Source organism: Pleurodeles waltl, chromosome 8 (genome assembly GCF_031143425.1).
Source record: "Pleurodeles waltl isolate 20211129_DDA chromosome 8, aPleWal1.hap1.20221129, whole genome shotgun sequence".
Taxonomy (NCBI): domain Eukaryota; kingdom Metazoa; phylum Chordata; class Amphibia; order Caudata; family Salamandridae; genus Pleurodeles; species Pleurodeles waltl.
The window spans coordinates 855937624-855957945 of record NC_090447.1 but is presented as its reverse complement, the minus strand read 5'-3'; positions in this window follow the sequence as shown (position 1 = coordinate 855957945).

Genomic DNA, 20322 nt, shown 5'->3' with positions numbered 1-20322 from the left:
TCAGCAAATTAATTGCTGTATACCCGGTAGAGAATGAAAACCCATTGCAAGGTGCAGCTCATTTATTGGCTCTGTGTACCTAGGGATCTTGATGAACCTACAAGCCCTTTATATCCCCACAACCATAAGAGTCCATCAGATGTAAGAGTATATTACTTTCAAAAATCTGACATCGCAGGAAAAAGTTACAGAGTAAAACGTGGAGAAAAATGGCTGTTTTTTTAGCTCAATTTCAATATTTTCTTCATTTCAGCTGTTATTTTCTGTAGAAAAACCTTGTAGGATCTACACAAATGATACCTTGCTGAATTCAGAATTTTGCTACTTTTCTGAAATGTTTAGCTTTTCGGGATCCGGCATGGTTTCACACCCATTCCTGTCACTAACTGGAAGGAGGCTGAAAGCGCAAAAAATATTTAAAATGGGGTATGTCCCAGTAAAATGACAAAATTGTGTTGAAAATGTGGTTTTATGATTTAAGTCTACCTGTTCCTGAAAGCTGGGAAGATTGTGATTTTAGCACCACAAACCCTTTGTACATGCCATTTGCAGGGAAAAAAAACACAAACCTTCTTCTGCAGCCTTTTTTTCCCTTTTTTTGAAAACAACACAATATTTGCTGTATTTTGGCTAATTTCTTGGTCTCCTCTAGGGGAACCCACAAACTCTGGGAACCTTTAGAATCCCTAGGATGTTGGAAAAAAGGACGCAACTTTGGCGTGGATAGTTTATGGGGAGATGTTATGAAGGCCCATGTGTGGACTACCCCAAATAGCCAAAAAAGGGCTCAGCACTGGGGGGTGGGGAAGGCCCAGCAGCTAAGGGGTTAAAATTGTACCATCTCTTACAATGGGTTTGCGACTCCACTCTGATTTGGTACTTGTAAGGAGCATGTTGTAGGTGGCCCTTCGAAATCAAGAATCAGTATGTGATGTATCAATATTTTGTGATGAAAATTAGGTTGGCAAAGTTTGAAATTACCTACTCCCGAGCTGGGATTGTAAGCCATTCACAAAATGAAAGGGTCACTTAAGAATGTGAAAGAGGAAAGCAGTTCTAACTCTCAAACAAACATTAAGAATTGAACATTTGTTTAAATGCAGGGCCATTTTTGTTTAAAAAATGAGCTGCAATTAAAAACAAATTTACTTTATTTAAAGACAATCAGAGACATAAAGGTGTGCTGACCCTCCCGGACTACCTTCCTTGTAATGGTCACCAATCAGAGTAACAATTTGTGACCTATCTCATTACTATTTATGAAGTAGGTTGGATGACCACCCACTCTGAATCGGAATTTTATGCAACCAACCTATTAGTTTATTGTGATCAGTTTTTGCAACCAGCATTTAGTACATCTAGTGCCAGATGCATGAATATTTTGTAATGTACAAATCCATTGCAATTTGGTTTGCGACTGTTCAAGGGTAAATCTGGTATGTATCAAAAAGGTTTTAGTCCCCATTTCCAGAAATTGTGATGCAAACTTCATCTTTTGGACTCACAGTGCTTGTGTCTGCAATTACCTCTTTACCATTTTTAAATTGTGATTTGTCAAATTATATGTACTATTGGTTTGGTAATTGCAAATAGATTTTGCTTGTGCAAATTAGTATCAAGTCTGGGCAGATGGTAATCAGTGGCAAACTATACAAGAAGTGGACACTTTGGGGCTTATTTAGAAGCCCCTTGCACAGCCGGTGCTCAATTACTCTGTCCTGAGTGATAGATAAGAGAGCTTCAACTAATGGGAAGAGAGAGTATTCGTCCACAATCACCATCAGGTGGTGTCCATTGTCAAATGGACTAAAAAGTCAACAGCATTCCTTTCCCAGGCATGTTTGGGCATCTCTGACATGTTCGAAGGATGAGGAGTTATTTTCGGAGATAGGAAACTATGTAGATTACAGGTTTATCATTCTTTCTCAACTCGTCTATCAAGATGAGTAAACCAGACTCGATCACAGAGAGCTCGTTTAGTGGCAATGATTCCACAATGCCCTTCATGAGCCACTTCAATCACATGCTGTGGTAGACTCTCCGGAATGACAATTCATGAACTCCCTCAGGATAATTTCTTCTGGTGTCACTGATAGTTAATTCTTGACATTTTTGTATTGTGATGCTCGCTGTCACTGGCGAGAGGTTGGGTTGGTTGATTCCATGACCGATGTTTAATAATGTCTTTCATCTTTAACATGTCACTATCTTAGCTCATGGACAGTGACAATTTGTTCCAATGAAATGGCAGCTGGTGTGTTCAATTTCTGAATTAAATTTATGTATCCTTCAGGAGTCTTAGAGGGGGTACCATGACACTATATGGGCACTCCCGAGAAGTAGTCTGCAGGGTTTTGATCTTTCCCTGGCTGATGGACAGTTGTGTAGTTGTACTCTTGCAATCATAGACCCCATCATTCAATTCGTGGAGGCATCTTGGCTTTTGCGTTGCCAAATATAGGGCCTGATTACAACTTTGGAGGATGGTGTTAAACCGTCCCAAAAGTGGCGGATATACCACCTACCGTATTACGAGTTCCATAGGATATAATGGACTCGTAATACGGTAGGTGGTATGTCCGCCACTTTTGGGATGGTTTAACACCGTCCTCCAAAGTTGTAATCAGGCCCATAGTCTGTAATGCTTGATGATCTGTCACTAACATGAACGGTTTTCCATACAGGAATATATGGAAATGTTCAAAGACCCACACTACTGCTAAACTTTCTTTTTCTGGCTGTGAATAAGTATGTACAGTCAGAGACAAACTTTTACTTGCATAAGCCACAATATGTCTTCGAGCTTTTGAATGTCTGCTGTATTGTACAAAGATAGCACAAAACCTGACTCAGCTAGTGTCAACAAAAACTTCAGAAACTAGCTTTGGATAAAAATATGCCATTTCACTGACGTTTTCAATAGCTTGTTTAATTCTCTTAAAACTCTGCTCGCATTCATGTGGCCACTAAAATGACAAAGGGCCTCATTATGAACACAGCAGGATTTCCTGCTGAGTTTTGGCTGGCGGTCTAAACACAGACCGCCAGCCCGTTGAGGACCCCGCCGGCCCAATAAACAACATTCTGCTGGGCCGGCAGGCAAAAACAGTGTTTCCGCCAGCCGGCCCAGCAGAATGCTGGGCCTGGACATTGCCGACGGCTCCACATGGAGCCGTCGTCAATGGAGCAGTGCGGCAGGTGCAGCAGCACCTGTCGCACATATCACGACATGCGTGACAGGCTTTGCATGGGGGCCCCTGCACTGCCGATGCCAAGTGCATGGGCAGTGCGGGCCCCCATTCCACCAGCCTTTTCCTGGCGGGGGAAGCGCCAGGGAAAGGCTGGTGGAACACAGGTTCTTTATCTGGCGGGCAGCGCTGCCCTGTCGGATAAGGAACTCCTCCATCGTTAGGCTGCCTGGCGGCAGTAGTCTGGCGGTGGCGGAGTTCCACCTGTGTACGTCTCCCAATGAACATAATATGGCGGTCCGGACTGCCATGCCGGTGGCGGTAATTACCGCCACTGCTGGCATGGCGGTCCAGACCGCTGTGTTCATAATGACCACCAAAGTGTTCTATATATCATGAACAGTAACTGGCCATGCCAAGGAATGGACGCAACACGGAAACATCTTGAGGGGGATTGGGAATTGACAAAGCTTGTACCTTAGCTGGGTTTGGTGCCATGCCACATCAGAAAAGATATGGCCAAAGAACTTTAACTTTGTCTTACTGAAACCCTATTCTCAGCATTTAGCTTCAAACTAGCATCAACAATTAAACAACACACTTGCAGTAAAGCTTTTGCATGTTCCTACTGTGTAGCTCCACAAAGCAATATGTTATCGCTATTATTAAAAGCGTTTACAACAGTTTGTATGATGTCTAATAACATCTTGAAATATCTCTGCATGTGATGACACATCAAAACGTAGGGCCTCATTTAGAACTTGGCGGATGGTAATACTCCATCACCAATGTGATGGATATCCTGTCTGCTGTATTATGATCCCGTTATATCCTATGGGGATCGTAATACAGTGGACAGGATATCTGTCATGTTTGTGACGGAGTATTCCATCGGTCAAGTTCTAAATCAGGCCGTTAGTCTCTTTCTATCAAAACAAACCAAAATGTGAAGAAAATGTATCTGCATTTCCCTTGTGTTCCAACTGATGAAATCCTTTGTTTAAATCAAGGTAAGAAAAGAGATTCACACCTTTCAATTGTGTTATATAAGCAATGTTCATACCTGTATGTTGTTCTCTTTCAATTGGCTTGTTTGCTGGAAGCATAGCCACGCAGATGCGTACAGCTCCTTCACTGTCCTTTTTGGGCACTAATCACAATGGGTAGGGTGACCAGACGTCCAGGATTTCCCCAGACAGTCCCGGTTTTCAGAGGATTGTCCCGGTGTCCTGATGCTTTTGTTCATTTTCCATAAATGTCCCCGTTTTTTGGGCAAAGGTCAGGGCAACCTGTGAATGCTTTTGTTAATTTGAAATAAATGACCCGTCGAACGTTCAGTTATATCATGCTTAAGTAATTATTTGAGCTCTTTTTCAGCAGCTTCTTGTAAACGAAATGCAATTCTTCTGTGTCTCTGAGCAAAAGGTTAAACATTTACATATCTTCATTGATATGTAATTGCACTTTCATAATCTTAAGGTTTTCTAACTCATGAAATAATGACAGAAACTGACTTACTATTTTGTGATGTCCATTCATATTGTAATTCAGCGATCTCATTCCCATATCAGCAGCCATGCTGAAACTAAGTGAAAAGGCACTTGATGCTGTATCTTGAAGTACATAAATGCACACTTGCACTTTTTGTCCTCTTGTGTTTCATCATGGCTACAAATAAGACGTTACTTTTCATAGGCGTCCATGAAGCCCAAGTACATACTTTTGTTTTCAATGGCATCAGTCATTGTAAAGGAGACAGTTCCTTGTATTTCTTCTCAGGCATTATATTTATTGACCCACTGCTGTTGATGATAAGAGGTATTGCACAATCATTTATTTTAAGTGTAATCTTTGAACAACGTTTGAATCACTTTGGTGCTTTCTCATATCAACTTTTCTTTGACTGGTATTTCTCTTCACTTGCAGCCAGTCCAACATGTGCGTGTTTCTCTGAGGTAAACCTTGACATCGCACAATCATTTACTTCACTTTCTTGATACTAATAAGCTTTTCAGCAATGACGATTGACTTCGTTTGGTGCTGATTTGTCTCAACTAATGTGGTTGCTTGGCCTTGGAACTTCGCTTATGGAACGCTTGGTTAGCCATTCAGTCTTCTCACCGTGATGCACTTACTTTTTCCATCACTTTTCAGACTATTACAAAATTTCTTTGCATATCTGTCTGATGGTGGGACATTAGACTTCATGTGAAAACGGCAATCCACATCTTAAACATAACTTTTTTTTCTGAGGAGACATTACCTTGTGTCCTTTAACTTTGAGCTTCTGCTTACTTTTATGTTTGTGAGTGATTCACTTTGGGCACCTCTGGCCTCTATATCAGCATCTTGTCGAACAGCATGCTCTTCAGCTCTGGTAGCCATGAGAACTCACTCCAGACTATGAGTTTCTCTCAGCATTCATTGTCTGAATGAATCTGACAGGCACCCTTCAATAACTCATATTACTTCTTTATCATTAAATTCATTAATTCTGCAGTGTTTTATGAGTGTATCCATTCTCTCAACAAATTCATCTATGGTTTCACCAAATCTTTGTTCTTCTTGACTGAAAACATACCTTTTGTAGTCTACATTTGGCACAGGATTGAACTTGAGCTTCAAAGCTTCTTTGATTTGACAGTACTTAACTTCATCAGGGTTTTGAGGTACTTGATCATCTTTTTGTTATCTGTTTCTTCCAGTACATCAATGAAATCATCAAATATCTCTCCAAGGAGTCCATCCATCACCAGTATTTAGCTTTTTGAGTGGTAGTGGTGGTTTCAGGAAGGCGGCAGCATTGTTACTGTTCACAGGGTTGCCTGACACTGCGACTGGAGCTTTTTCTGACTCCACTTGTTGGTCTTGGTGAGTTGGTTCATGCATACTATCTGTGAGGTCCCATGATGTGCAGGTCTCTGGATAGTCTTTGACAGTCTGAAACAATAGCCTCTTTCATGGTCTCCATTGGAGCCCTTCACTTTCTGGAGACTTCTGGAGTTGTACTGAGCCACCACCCAAGAGCTTTGGTGGTGTGATGCTTCAAGTATTGACAGGTCCATAAGCACAACCTATGTGCTTCTTCTTTGGTCTACTCACCCGCTTCTGAGGTTGTACATCTCTTCTCTCCGAGGCTCAGGTAAATGTAACTACAATTTGCTTTGTTATCAATTGTTCTGCCAGCTAGAATCCTTTTCTGTATCTTTTTGTGGTCACCTTTAGCATTAGTGCTCCTTATACTGTATAGCTTTATACTGTGTAGTAGCGCAGAACCTTTCTATATGGCCTTGTTCATAGCTTCTTGACCAATGACCAATTACCCTTAGACTTCTTAGCAAATGCTTTATCTTGGCTAAAGTTGTAGTTTAACTCCACATGTGCCAACCATCAGTTTTGCACTTCAACAAAGGCACATGTGGCACGCATGATCAGTTTGCTTGGACTACGGCAAACTCTCTCGGAGGACACTATCGATCTTTAGGTTACTTATCCCCTATCTTGTCATTAACTGTAGCGTCCTCCCCAGTCTGGGTACCTGCGAATGAATACCCCACAGACAGAGCTATGTACTAAGGGGGTGATTCTGACCGCGGCGGTCGCCGCCCGCCAAGCGGTTCCCGCCGAAAGACCGCTCCGCGGTCAAAAGACCGCCGCGGTCATTCTGGCTTTCCCGCGGGGCCGGCGGGCGACCGCCAGAAGACCGCCGGCCGGCCCAGCGGGAAAGCCCCGTCAACAAGGAAGCCGGCTCAGAATTGAGCCGGCGGAGTTGAAGGGGTGCGACGGGTGCAGTGGCACCCGTCGCGATTTTCACTGTCTGCAAAGTAGACAGTGAAAATCTTTGTGGGGCCCTCTTACGGGGGCCCCTGCAGTGCCCATGCCATTGGCATGGGCACTGCAGGGGCCCCCAGGGGCCCCTCGACACCCCATACCGCTATCCTGTTCCTGGCGGGCGAACCGCCAGGAACAGGATGGCGGTATGGGGTGTCAGAATCCCCATGGCGGCGCAGCATGGCGGATTCCCATGGGCAGCGGAAAGTCGGCGGTACACCGCCGGCTTTCCGCTTCTGGCCGCGGCTGTACCGCCGCGGTCAGAATGCCCGGTGGAGCACCGCCAGCCTGTTGGCGGTGCTACCGCCAACCTCCGCCCTGGCGGTAATTACCGCCAGGGTCAGAATGACCCCCTAAATGTCTTATTGTTCAGCGTGTAACCGTGAACTCAACATTCTAAACTTGTATTCACTGCACCACATTCTAACACTTATGTCATCATGCTACGGAGTACTTCAGGATCCAACAGGTTCCATCATTCATACTCACAAGACACAACAATGGTCACTTTCCGTCATATCCATTTCTAAATCTGCAGCTTGACCTTATGAGTGTCTTGATCTTATTGCATCAGAAATATATCTAGAAATAGAAATACTACTGTGAATATAAGCTTCTTCACTCTCCATTGTAATGGTAGCAGTAGCACTAGAATGTCTTTGGACAGTTTGAAAATGTTCTACATAAAATGTTATCTGGCATGTACTTTTAGCTGCATCTTTGCAACAGTAAGACATTTTGTTCTGAATATGTATGATGCAACAATTAAGTATCCCGGTTGAAGTTGCTAATTGTCAGCGCTTTTACCTAAACTTTGAATTTTAGATGTTTTCTATTTTGTTGCTGTGTCTCTAGAACAAAAGCATCTGTTAGTGACTTCATTTTTGCACTTAAATTGTCTATACTATTTATCCAAACTGAGGTCATGTTCATTGTAAGCATTTCCATGGTTTTATTTTTTTCTGATTTATATGTATAGCATTGCCTTTTCAGTTTTGAGAAAATTAGATCTATATTGTGTTGCACTAGTATCACCATGTCTGTTTTGAAATCGTTGATGGGGCGGTAAGTATCTTTGACTCCAGAGCCTCGAGAGCAAAGAGTTTGTTATATGTTGTGTAGTGGTAACAAGATTTTTCCTCACTCTATGTGTCTCTCTTTTTGAGGGAGAAGTTGTTTCAGTTATAGAGGTTGAAGTGATGTCCATTGCTTCAACCATGTTGTAGTCATTGGTCTGGTGATCAGTTACATTTTAACACTGTGTGCCTCAAATTCTCCTGTTAAGTTATCTTTTATCACTTTGTATAAAATGTGCAGGATTTAAATTAATATGTATGTTATAGGAAGTGACACATAATGGATGTGCTTTATTATAAGCTCATTAAGTCTACAATTGTACTTGTTTTATTTGTTTACAGAATCCTGATGCATGTGTTTAACAGTCAGCTATACTAGTTCTGTAATTTCACAGTGACTTTAGTGACATAGGCCCTCATTATGACATTGGTGGTAAATACCAAATACCAATGCGGTGATTGCCATCAACATACCTTCGCGGAGGCAAACATCCGTCCTCCAGATTATGACACATACACACAAAACTGACAGAAACCACCCACAACCACAAATCTGCCAGACACACTGAACGCAATAAAGCAAAACAATGCCCTCCAAATAATGACCCACCAATCTCCACAGCAGACATGCAACAGTGGTAAACCATTGGCGGTGCGCACCGCCAAGGCGGGAATGTCCACCAAAATACAAAACAATACAAGATTGTCCAGCACAAAAAAACAAATCTGACACAATTACACCCACCCCACACACCCACCAATGGCACTATAAAACATCCCCCACAAGATCCATAAACCTTTGCAAACACGAGAAGACCGCCACACCTTGCCACGTCAATCCCAGACACAACTGCACACACATACCATAACTACACATTTATCGCATGCACCACACACCCCTCCACTTCACACATCACCCTCTGCCCAACACACACACCACACAACACCCATGTCCCCACAAAGTCACCCCCGTTTCACTGATGAGGAGTTGCGGGACATGGTGAAGGAAATCGTCAGGGTCGAGCCACAGCTGTTTGGGGAACAGGTACAGCAGATCTCCATTGCCAGGAAGATGGAGCTATGGCAGAGAAGAGGTGGAGCAACCTATGGGGGATAGTGTGTTCCATTGCAGCAAGTCACCAACTCGCCATCAGGAGGACTGGCAGTGGACCCCCACAGCTGACAGCATGAGAGGAGCAACTCTTGGCAATGCTGCATCCTGAGGGACTCACTGGAGTAGCTGGAGGACTGGACACTGGTGGGTCACCATTTACAACCTATCACCCCCCTCCATATCTGCATGCCATCTCACCCTGACTCTCTTCACCCCACTCCATCCCGCACAGTGCTCCACCCCAATTACCACACCAAAATGTCAACCCCTGCATGCCAGACACACTGCAAGTACATCCCAACCATCTCTGCATACGCACCCACCACCAATGCATGCACAGCATGGAGAACTACCAATCCCACAATCAACACCACACACTGCAAAAGGTGGGAGGACAACACCAATATCATTGGGAAAGCCAGAAAGGCAGAATATGTCACAGAGAAGTACCCTAACACATCACTTACATCCCCACAGATGCCCCAGCCAATGTCAGTGGTGAGGAGGTGCCACGGCTACCCAGTCCCCACCAGAAGATGCCCCAATGAAGACAGCAACTCAGGAGGTCTGGATCTGGATGAACACCCTGGCCAATCTGGGATCACTGGTCAGTAGGCCACCCCAACCCAAAGCCAGTCCACTACAGCCCCCTCCTTCGGAATCAAACACCACAGAAGACAGCCAACGCCCAAAACCTCTGTCCCCAGGACACATCAATCAGTAGTGTGCCCACCTGTACAGGGACCCGGGTCCACACCACACAGTCAAGACAATGAGGGTCCTGGTGTCAGTGGGAGTGGGCACACCATTCAGGGGACACAGGCACAAGGGGCCAGGGACAGTCGGAGTACAGCTTTTCATCAGGGGGAGAACAGGCCCAGGGAACCCACAGCCCAGAAGGCTCTCACAAATGTCCTGGGGGCATACCAACAATCCCAGGATAGGATGGGTCAGGTGCGCACCATCATGCAGAACTAGTGGTTGCAGGGGAAACACCACCAGGAGGTCATGAAACAATTGCAGGCCTTGAATACCACCATGGCCTCCATTGCAGGGGTGCTGGGTGACATGGCCAACACCATGCAAGAGTACACTGAACACCAGCGGGCCCCCACCACTAACCAGTGTACTGACCAGCCCTCCACATCAGCTGCAGCTAGTGGACAGAAGGCCCTGCCACAGGACTCATAGGCCACCAGCAACCCTCCCCCTGCAGAAGGTGAACCACCCTGCAAACGTTCCCTGCAACCCAGACAGACACCAGGGACAGTTGCCAAGACCACTGCCAGGAAAATAGCCCCTCCAGAATGTCCCCCTTGTGTTCCACTGTGTCACCTTGTTCACTGTGAACTGCCATTGCTCCTCTTCCTATGGCCCCTTGGACACTGGACCTGCGGTACAAACAGAGTGGCCCACTACACTGGACTTATGTGTCTGGTAGTATGATGTGAGTGGTGAAATGGTGTACCATCATGTCTGTTTTGTCCCCTTTCATCTTTTCCCCATCCTGAACCGAGTGTCAGGACGAGGTGTGGCTACCTAAGTGCCAGCAGGAAGGAGGAGTGGAGGGCTGCCTGTGCACTTGTTTAAAGTGTGCATGTCCCTTTGGCTGGCCATCTTGCACCAGCCAGCCAGACATGCACACTTTAAACCTCTCAACCCAGCTGTCTTAGACAGCAAGGTTGAGAGCTAGCACAGGACTCCAGGACCCTCTGGAGCACCGAAAGAGGTCTTTCCCTCCAATCCTGGCACTGCTTTCATGCTGGTTTAGAGCATGAGAGCAGCACCAGGATTGGTTAAAGGAGTTGGATGGGGCCTGAAATGGATACTGCACAAAGAAGGAAACTGGAGCAAGGAGGACGTGTCCGTCAGCAACTTCAAAAGATGGTAAGGTATTGTATTTATTCTATGCCCCCCCTCCTTTCATGTAACACAGGTGTGCATGCACCCACCACCACCACCTATTTGTGTGTCCCACCACTCTTGGTGGTTGCAAGCCACCCCTGATTGCAATGCTGTTTTCTGAGGGCATTCTGGGGATTGTGGAGTTCTAGTCACAGCTAGACAAATTACCCTTACATTTGCATTTTGATGAATAAATGCACTGACATCATCATAACCAGTCAACTAAGGGCCTTATAACTGTTGCACGCAATGGTGAAGGAATGGTGTGGACAATGTCTCTTGTTGGTATGTGAGGGGTTTGGGTGTTGGATGCTATATCATGCATGCTTTTTGTGTGTATTTTTTCCACGTTTAATATTATATTTTTGTAATATGAAGTAAAAGCTGACTTTATGTTACTTGCCTCACTCAAAATGATACAAACATATCTAAGGGGTATGAAATACACACATTCTTCTCAACAGTGGCACATTTGTCATTTCTAATATCTAGGTAGCTGTACTAACTATGTACATGTTTAGGCGGTGTGCTCCCTTTCTTTGAAACTGCACATGTGATTACCAGTGTACAGCACAAACAAAGCAGTCTTGGCATGCAAAATGTGGCACTTGCCATGCAGAGTCACTGATGCTGTCAAGAGATAATTCAATATTTTGAATCAAATCTTTGCAAATGGCGTATCCATGGTCTTGTTTGTACCTGTACACTTAAGTTTGCATATATGTTGTGTTTTACTCTGTTAGACAACAGATGACATTTTATAGTAAGAGTAATACTCTTGAGGCTGTACATTAGAGGATAAACCTGGATCCACTTTTAGGTGTGGGGATATATATCCAGTCAGTGTAGCATCTCCACTTGTAAACGGACATTGGAATATAACTATGTTTCAATGCCAGGAAACTCACATTGCACCTATCCTGAAGGCAAGGGTTAGTAAATACTGACCTAAATTGAGAAAGATATTATTGTATGAGTAATTTCTGGACATTACAGTGATAGTGCGCATACTTTTGGGTCCAAGAAACATTTAATTGGTTAATGGAATCAAAGAAGTACAAAGTCAGCACTTGCTTTATGTTGAATTGAGCTTTGTTATGAGATTGTACACCAACTACATAATTGTTTGTCCTTTATTTCAGCGGACTTTGCTGGCCAAGGACCATCAGGACAGGTCCAGGGGCACAGCTGGAGATCCTTGGCTCATCAGCATTCACATCTGAATACCACCAGTGAGGAGGAGAGAGACCAACCAGCCGGCAGAGGTAGTGTACCCACCCGGACGAAGCCTTTTCAACCTCTACCTGCAACGGCCCATGTGAAGGGAAGGTATTGAGAGGTACACCTCTATCTAGGGGGGTGAGGAATGTGGGTCTTCCCCTGGCCCACAAGAACTTGACTTGTAAATGTTGTTCCCAGGGTAGGCCCCATCACCATCTGGGTTTGCCACCGACCCATCCCTATCTCTTTTGGGCCCATCTGCTGCACCCTGGACCAATAGTCCCCCTCCAAGTGCCAGCCCGGAAGAGGTGACAAAGACATCTTCCCCTGATACCCCACACCCTTCATTTCTACCCAAACACCTTCATGTGTGGTTTGGTTACTCCTGTAGCTGCATCTCAGGAAGTGATGGTGGCATCTGATGTTGACCAAAATGTGAGCTCTCAGGTCTTACAGGAGATCCAAGATGAACTCCGTATGTTCCAAGAGGTACATTCCAGACAAATAGACAACATCAATGCATCCATCACTTGTTGGGTGCAGCCATGATATCTGGATTTGGCCCAATGACCCACCCAGACCACTATTGTTGTGTCTCTCAGTGCATCTTCCCTCTCTGTTTCCCCTGCTACCTCTCATACCCCTTGTGTTCCCCACTCTTGTGGGGTGTCTGGTCCTGCATTAGCCAGCCACAATGAGTCGACAGGTGCCGATAATCTCAACATTGTGGCGAAGGAGGAGGGTGAGGATGGCCAGTGACTACAAAATGTTTGGACTGTGGATATTTCTTTTACCCTTTCTGCATAGACTGGTTCCCCTGACACTTCCTGACGTGTTTTATTTATTTTGCCTAACACCCTTCAACTTCCCTTGCCCAATCTGCCAGAAGGTTTTATTTGATTTCCTTTCTCCCTTCCCTATGGACAGTTGTTTTTATTTAATTTATTTCCTACTATATATATATATATATTTATATATATATATATATATATATATATATATATATTTTTTTTTCATGAACACAATCTCTGTCTTGTGTTTTTCATTATATATTCAGGATTCAAAGCATGGAAGTCTACATTGGTTGGTCTTTAGCTATGCTTTCAACATGCTACTTTATTACACAGGTAGTCCTCCAAATATACATGTCTTACTCACACACATTTATCATCACATTTATGGCCTACAACCAGAATAACCAATTGACCATCATCAACTATTACTCAGCTCAGTATTGAATTATGAAAAATATATTTTTACCAATGAATTTTGGGAGTATTTATATTTTACAGTGATCATGGGGGATCTCTCTTGTGACTTTACAATTGTGGTGGTGAGGATCTCTGTAAGTGTGTTTACTGAGTCAGTGCCAATGTGTGAGTGGGTGTGGTGCATCTACTAGTACAGTTGGTGTGAGTACCTGTACAGGGGGGTGAGGGTGCCTATATAGTTGGTGAGTGTTCCTATACATTTGGGGAGGATTCCTGTACAGTTGGTGTCCTTGCCTGTACAGGGGTCGAGGGTTCCCTTACAGTTGGTCAATATGCCTGTACAGAGGGTGAGGGTGCTGTACAGCTGGTGGGTGTGCCTGTACAGGTGGTGAGGGAGTCTGTACAGTTGGTGGTTATGCCTGTACAGGGGCAGAGGGTGCCTGTACAGGTGGGGAAGGCAGCTGTACAGGTGGGGGAGGAGCCTGTGTAGGAGGGGGGTGTGACTGGGCAGGGGAATGTGCTTGTGCAGGGGGGATGAGACTGTTCCAGAGGGGTGAGTGCAGGGTAGGTGGTGCCTGTGTATGTAGGGGATGTCTGTGAAGGATGTCGCAAAGGTAGATGTGTTGGGTCCCCTCGATGTGTTGACCATGAAGGAAGATTTTGAAACAGTTTTAACATGCCCTCCATCATCTTCATTGCCAAGACATGGTATCTTGTACTCTCTTCCCTGTAGGTTGATATGAAATAATTTCACCTCCTTTACATGTCTTGTCAAGATTTATCAATCCTGTCGAAGACATGGGTCAGTCTGTCAATCATCCTAGGGATTTTCTGTAGTAAGCCTGAAAGGTCAGACAGATCGGCCCCTATGGCATGATGTCCTGCCTCACATCAGCCTGTTGAACAAATTCATCCTCCCACTGGCCACCATGACCATCTGCCAGCCCCGCCGCATGGGATGACCTCTGATATGACCGCCAGGTCCACCAGCATGGGGAGGAGTGGCACATGGGAGGCTGTTGGGTAGAGGTTGGTGCCTAGTGAATACCTGTTCTTCACCAGGGGTGTTAGGTCCCTCAAATGCTTGAGAGAAGGCCTTGGATGCAGTTTCATGGGAGGAGTATGTATGAGAAGGAACATGTGTACCTTGGACGTGAGGAGGTGATGGTTGTGTTGGGGTAGATGAATGTTGTGGCTGGTTGGCTGACTGCTGGGAATGGGCATTTCTTGGGGGTGAAGTGGGAGGCACAATGCTGGCTGGACCTGATGTAGACATCAGTGTTTTGCCTAATGGGCCAACAATGCACTCCTGATATTCTAGGTCCTCCTCCATGACCAGAACCTGTTCATCTTCCTCACCGTTATCTTCTTCCTCCTGATCCTCCTTTTCTTGAGCAATGTTGGCCTCTGACATTGCTGCTTGGTGGAGGATCGGGTTCTCTCCTTGGATTGCCTGCTGCCCTCCACTGGTTGATGGTTCAGCTTCATCAAGCGACTCATTGCCCTCAGCACCTGAAAGACAGAGGTTGTAACATTCTAAGTATTTTCCCTTACATATCATGTGCTACAACACAAGGATTGGGTCAAATATTATTTGCATCTATCTGATGTTCCACATGTGATCTGACTTGTGTCAGCTCACACTATAGCATTGAGGTTTTCAATGCAGTGGTGCAATGCAAAATCAAACTCACCAGCTCCATCCACAGCTCTGTGTTGTATTTAGATCCCCCATGATGTAAGCTGTTGAGCCTGGCTCCTTTATTGTATGGCTGAAGATGTGGTCCCCGATCCAGCAGCTTTAGAAGGAAGTGACACCATAAATATTATTGAGCATGAATTATATGTGAACATGAAAAATGTACACAGACATCAAGCTTTAAAAAAAAGTGTCAATATCTGCTACTGCCCTTTCACAAGGATGTGGTTATTGTGCACTACTTGGGAATCAATACTTTACAACACTATATGGCACACTTACCTGCTGGACGGAGGGTAGTTGGTCTGACTGCTGCATCCAGAATCCCTGGATGAGGTACTTTGGATAACTGAGAAAGTCCTGAAAGCAGCTGTAATATACCATACATATCCATATTTCAATATAAAGGATTGTGTGAATAATTTTACATATATATATTTATATATATATATATATATATATATCTCTATCCTCAAACAAAGATGGTCTAAAAGTTGCTGGGCGGCGCACTCCACTGCCGGTGCCAGTGACGGAGAGGACCAGTCTCGAAGAATACAAATCACCAAAAGTATTCACTGCACTCCACGAAGTTTCAATAGTGCATGTTTATTCCAAAATAACAACCACCAACGCGTTTCAACTCCCTCAGGAGTCTTGTTCACAGTGAGTGAGTCCCTTTTCCCTTTTACTATTTATACCCCATGGTGTTACATCATACACAGTGCATTATGGATAGTGTAGTTTCCAATTAAAAATACATTTTATATTTTTCTAAATTTCAATTAAAAATAAAATAAAAATACAAATAAAAATAAAATGTATAGTGCCCTTTACGTGTGTTCTCTTATGTGGTGCTATTCCTTTCTGATTCATGATTTCATACTGGTTACATCTGCTACTGATTAATTACTTCACTATAATTATTAAAGCTTTACATGTATGACAATATTAACCCTTTAACATCTATTTAATTTTTCATATATGTATTTAAAGAGTTAATGTCAGACTAATGTTTCAGCATTTTCTTAGTCAAAACATTTCTATATATCTACAATGATCTTGAGATTTGTTGATTTCATTCATTATTATAATTTTAGCAATCTTTTTTCACTTAATTAATTCTATTCTGCATAAGCATCAATGAACATCAATTCTCTCCAACTTGATAACTATCATCGTTTGACAAGAATATATTATAATTTAGTAATGTTTAATCAATAGCCACCCTGCATAGATGCCATTGTTACCATGTGTTCATCCATATTACATAGTCACAAATGCACATGTAATTCCTTGTCCATGTTCAGCCCGTAGGGCATCTTTGTACGGAGCTGGATAATGAATTTGCTCTTCATTTGTCTTAACTTTCTAATTCTGTCCCCTCCTCTCTCACTCCTTTTCATTTGCGCTATACCCATGAATCATGACGATCTCCAATCATTGGTATGTGAATTCGTAAAATGTTTTGCCATTGTATAGCTCATATCTTGATTGGTAATGGCTCTAGTATGTTCCAAAATCCTTTTCTTCAATGGACAGATTGTGCTTCCAATGTATCTCAAGCCACATTCACATTCAAGCATATAAACTACATATTGACTGTCACAAGTAATTCTTTGTAAAATGTGTATAGTTTTGCCACTATAAGTTTTACTATTTCTTGCAATTTGACATACTTTGCATTTATTACATTTGTAGAAGCCAATTGTCTCGTTCTTTAGCCAATTCCTCATAATTGGTGCCTCATAATGGCTTTTTACCAATATGTCTTTCAATGAGCGTGACTTCCTATATGATATTTGTGGTTGTCACCTATTCTCCTTGCCAGATCTCGCTCACTTCTCAATATCTTCCAATGTTTTCTGAATATTGATTCTATGTCCTTATTTTCTTTACTGTAAGTGAGAATTAGGCGAGGACACATATCCTCCTTGTCACTTCCTCTTTTTGCACCTTTATCTATCAGTATTTCATGTCGAGAAATCCTCTTAGCCCTCTTCTCACTTGATTCAATGTTTGTTCTTAGATACCCACGGCGCATAAAACGTTTTTGTACCATACTGAATTGAGTCTCCATTTCTTTATCATTGGAGCAGTTCCGTCTCATTCTTAGGAATTCCCCAAATGGGATACTCTTTATCAATGGTTTTGGGTGGAAGCTGCTCCCATGTAAGACACTATTAGTGGAAGTCGCTTTTCTAAATACAGTTGTATTGATTTGATCGTTATCTAAGTAAATAGTAGACAATATTGGATGACTTGGATTTAGAAATTTAATTTAATTCTACTATTTACTTTCTTCCAAGATTCATAAAACACTAATAAATCCTCCAGCAAGACCCATCATTTCTGGTTGTGGATCATTGTTTGAAAATATATCCAGATATGTGGATTACTACATTGCCCCATTGGTCTCTTCTCTCAGTTCGTATATCAAAGACACAGGAGACTTCTTGCGAATAATAGATGACATTCAATGGCAATCGGGTTACAAGTTAGTGACAGTGGATGCAGTGTCACTATATACATCTATTAGACATGAAGTAGGATTAAATGCATTAAAGTTCTTCTTACGACAAAGAAAAATTGAAGAAAAAAGCCATTCTGAAATGTTAGTGGAGATGGTGGAGTTATGTTTGAATAACAATATTTTTCTATTCGACAAAAACATCTACAAGCAAGTGCGAGGAACTGCCATGGGCATTTCTCTCTCCAAGTTATGCCAACCTAACTTTGGGTTGGTGGGAGAGGGAAATAGCATGGCAAGATGGACACTCTGAATATCTGGATAAGGTAGTATTATGGCTACGTTATATAGGTGTTCTATTCTTGATTTGGAATGGTACCAAGGAAGAATTTGCATCATACTTTGAAATTCTGAATGAAAATGAATGTGGTTTGAGTTTCACCTATGATATCAGTGACAAACAAATTGACTTTTTGGATATTAGAGTATATGTAGATAACGATCAAATCAATACAACTGTATTTAGAAAAGCGACTTCCACTAATAGTGTCTTACATGGGAGCAGTGTTCACCCAAAACCATTGATAAAGAGTATCCCATTTGGCGAATTCCTAAGAATGAGACGAAACTGCTCCAATGATAAAGAAATGGAGACTCAATTCAGTATGGTACGAAAACGTTTTATGCGCCGTGGGTATCTAAGAACAAACATTGAATCAAGTGAGAAGAGGGCTAAGAGGATTTCTCAACAGGAAATACTGATAGATAAAGGTGCAAAAAGAGGAAGTGACAAGGAGGATATGTGTCCTCGCCTAATTCTCACTTACAGTAAAGAAAGTAAGGACATAGAATCAATATTCAGAAAACATTGGAAGATATTGAGAAGTGATCGAGATCTGGCAAGGAGAATAGGTGGCAAACCACAAATATCATATAGGAAGTCACGCTCATTGAAAGACATATTGGTAAAAAGCCATTATGAGGCACCAATTATGAGGAATTGGCTAAAGAACGAGACAATTGGCTTCTACAAATGTAATAAATGCAAAGTATGTCAAATTGCAAGAAATAGTAAAACTTATATGGATCACAGTGGCAAAACTATACACATTTTACAAAGAATTACTTGTGACAGTCAATATGTAGTTTATATGCTTGAATGTGAATGTGGCTTGAGATACATTGGAAGCACAATCTGTCCATTGAAGAAAAGGATTTTGGAACATACTAGAACCATTACCAATCAAGATATGAGCTATACAATGGCAAAACATTTTGCAAATTCACATACCAATGATTGGAGATCGTCACGATTCATGAGTATAGCGCAAATGAAAAGGAGTGAGAGAGGAGGGGCCAGAATTAGAAAGTTAAGACAAATGGAGAGCAAATTCATTATCCAGCTCCGTACAAAGATGCCCTACGGGCTGAACATGGACGAGGAATTACATGTGCATTTGTGACTATGTAATATGGATAAACACATGGTAACAATGGCATCTATGCAGGGTGGCTATTGATTAAACATTACTAAATTATGATATATTCTTGACAAACGATGATAGTTATGAAGTTGGAAAGAATTGATGTTCATTGATGCTTATGCAGAATAGAATTAATTAAGTGAAAAAAGATTGCTAAAATTATAATAATGAATGAAATCAACAAATCTCAAGATCATTGTAGATATATAGAAATGTTTTGACTAAGAAAATGCTGAAACATTAGTCTGACATTAACTCTTTAAATACATATATGAAAAATTAAATAGATGTTAAAGGGTTAATATTGTCATACATGTAAAGCTTTAATAATTATAGTGAAGTAATTAATCAGTAGCAGATGTAACCAGTATGAAATCATGAATCAGAAAGGAATAGCACCACATAAGAGAACACACGTAAAGAGCACTATACATTGAGAATGATATTTGTATTTTTATTTGTATTTTTATTTGTATTTTTATTTTATTTTTAATTGAAATTTAGAAAAATATAAAATTTATTTTTAATTGGAAACTACACTATCCATAATGCACTGTGTATGATGTAACACCATGGGCTATAAATAGTGAAAGGGAAAAGGGACTCACTCACTGTGAACAAGACTCCTGAGGGAGTTGAAACGCGTTGGTGGTTGTTATTTTGAAATAAATATGCACTATTGAAACTTCGTGGAGTGCAGTGAATACTTTTGGTGATTTATATATATATATATATATATGTTATAGGTATAAACTTTCAAAGCCATTGTGACCGCTCCTCGCTAGGTGACAAAATAAAAGCAATTACAGACTGTATTTTTAAAAGTGAAGCATAGAGTCATCCTTTCATTAGCCATTGTGTTATAATGTAGTATACTCTTATGAGCCATATCTGAGCATATGGAGATACGTGACAACCGGGATATTAGTTCCATGAAACTGCCTCCCTGCAAGTGCAGGGAGCTCTTCTCCAGTGGGTGTATCTACTCTGGCTGTATGTGGAATTAAAAAGAAGTCAACAAACAATGCCAACAAATGAAGATTATGTTCAACGTTAAGCTTATTTACTCAATTACATTACAAGACAGCAGTGATGGTTACTAATTCAGGCGCATTTTCTAGTGTCA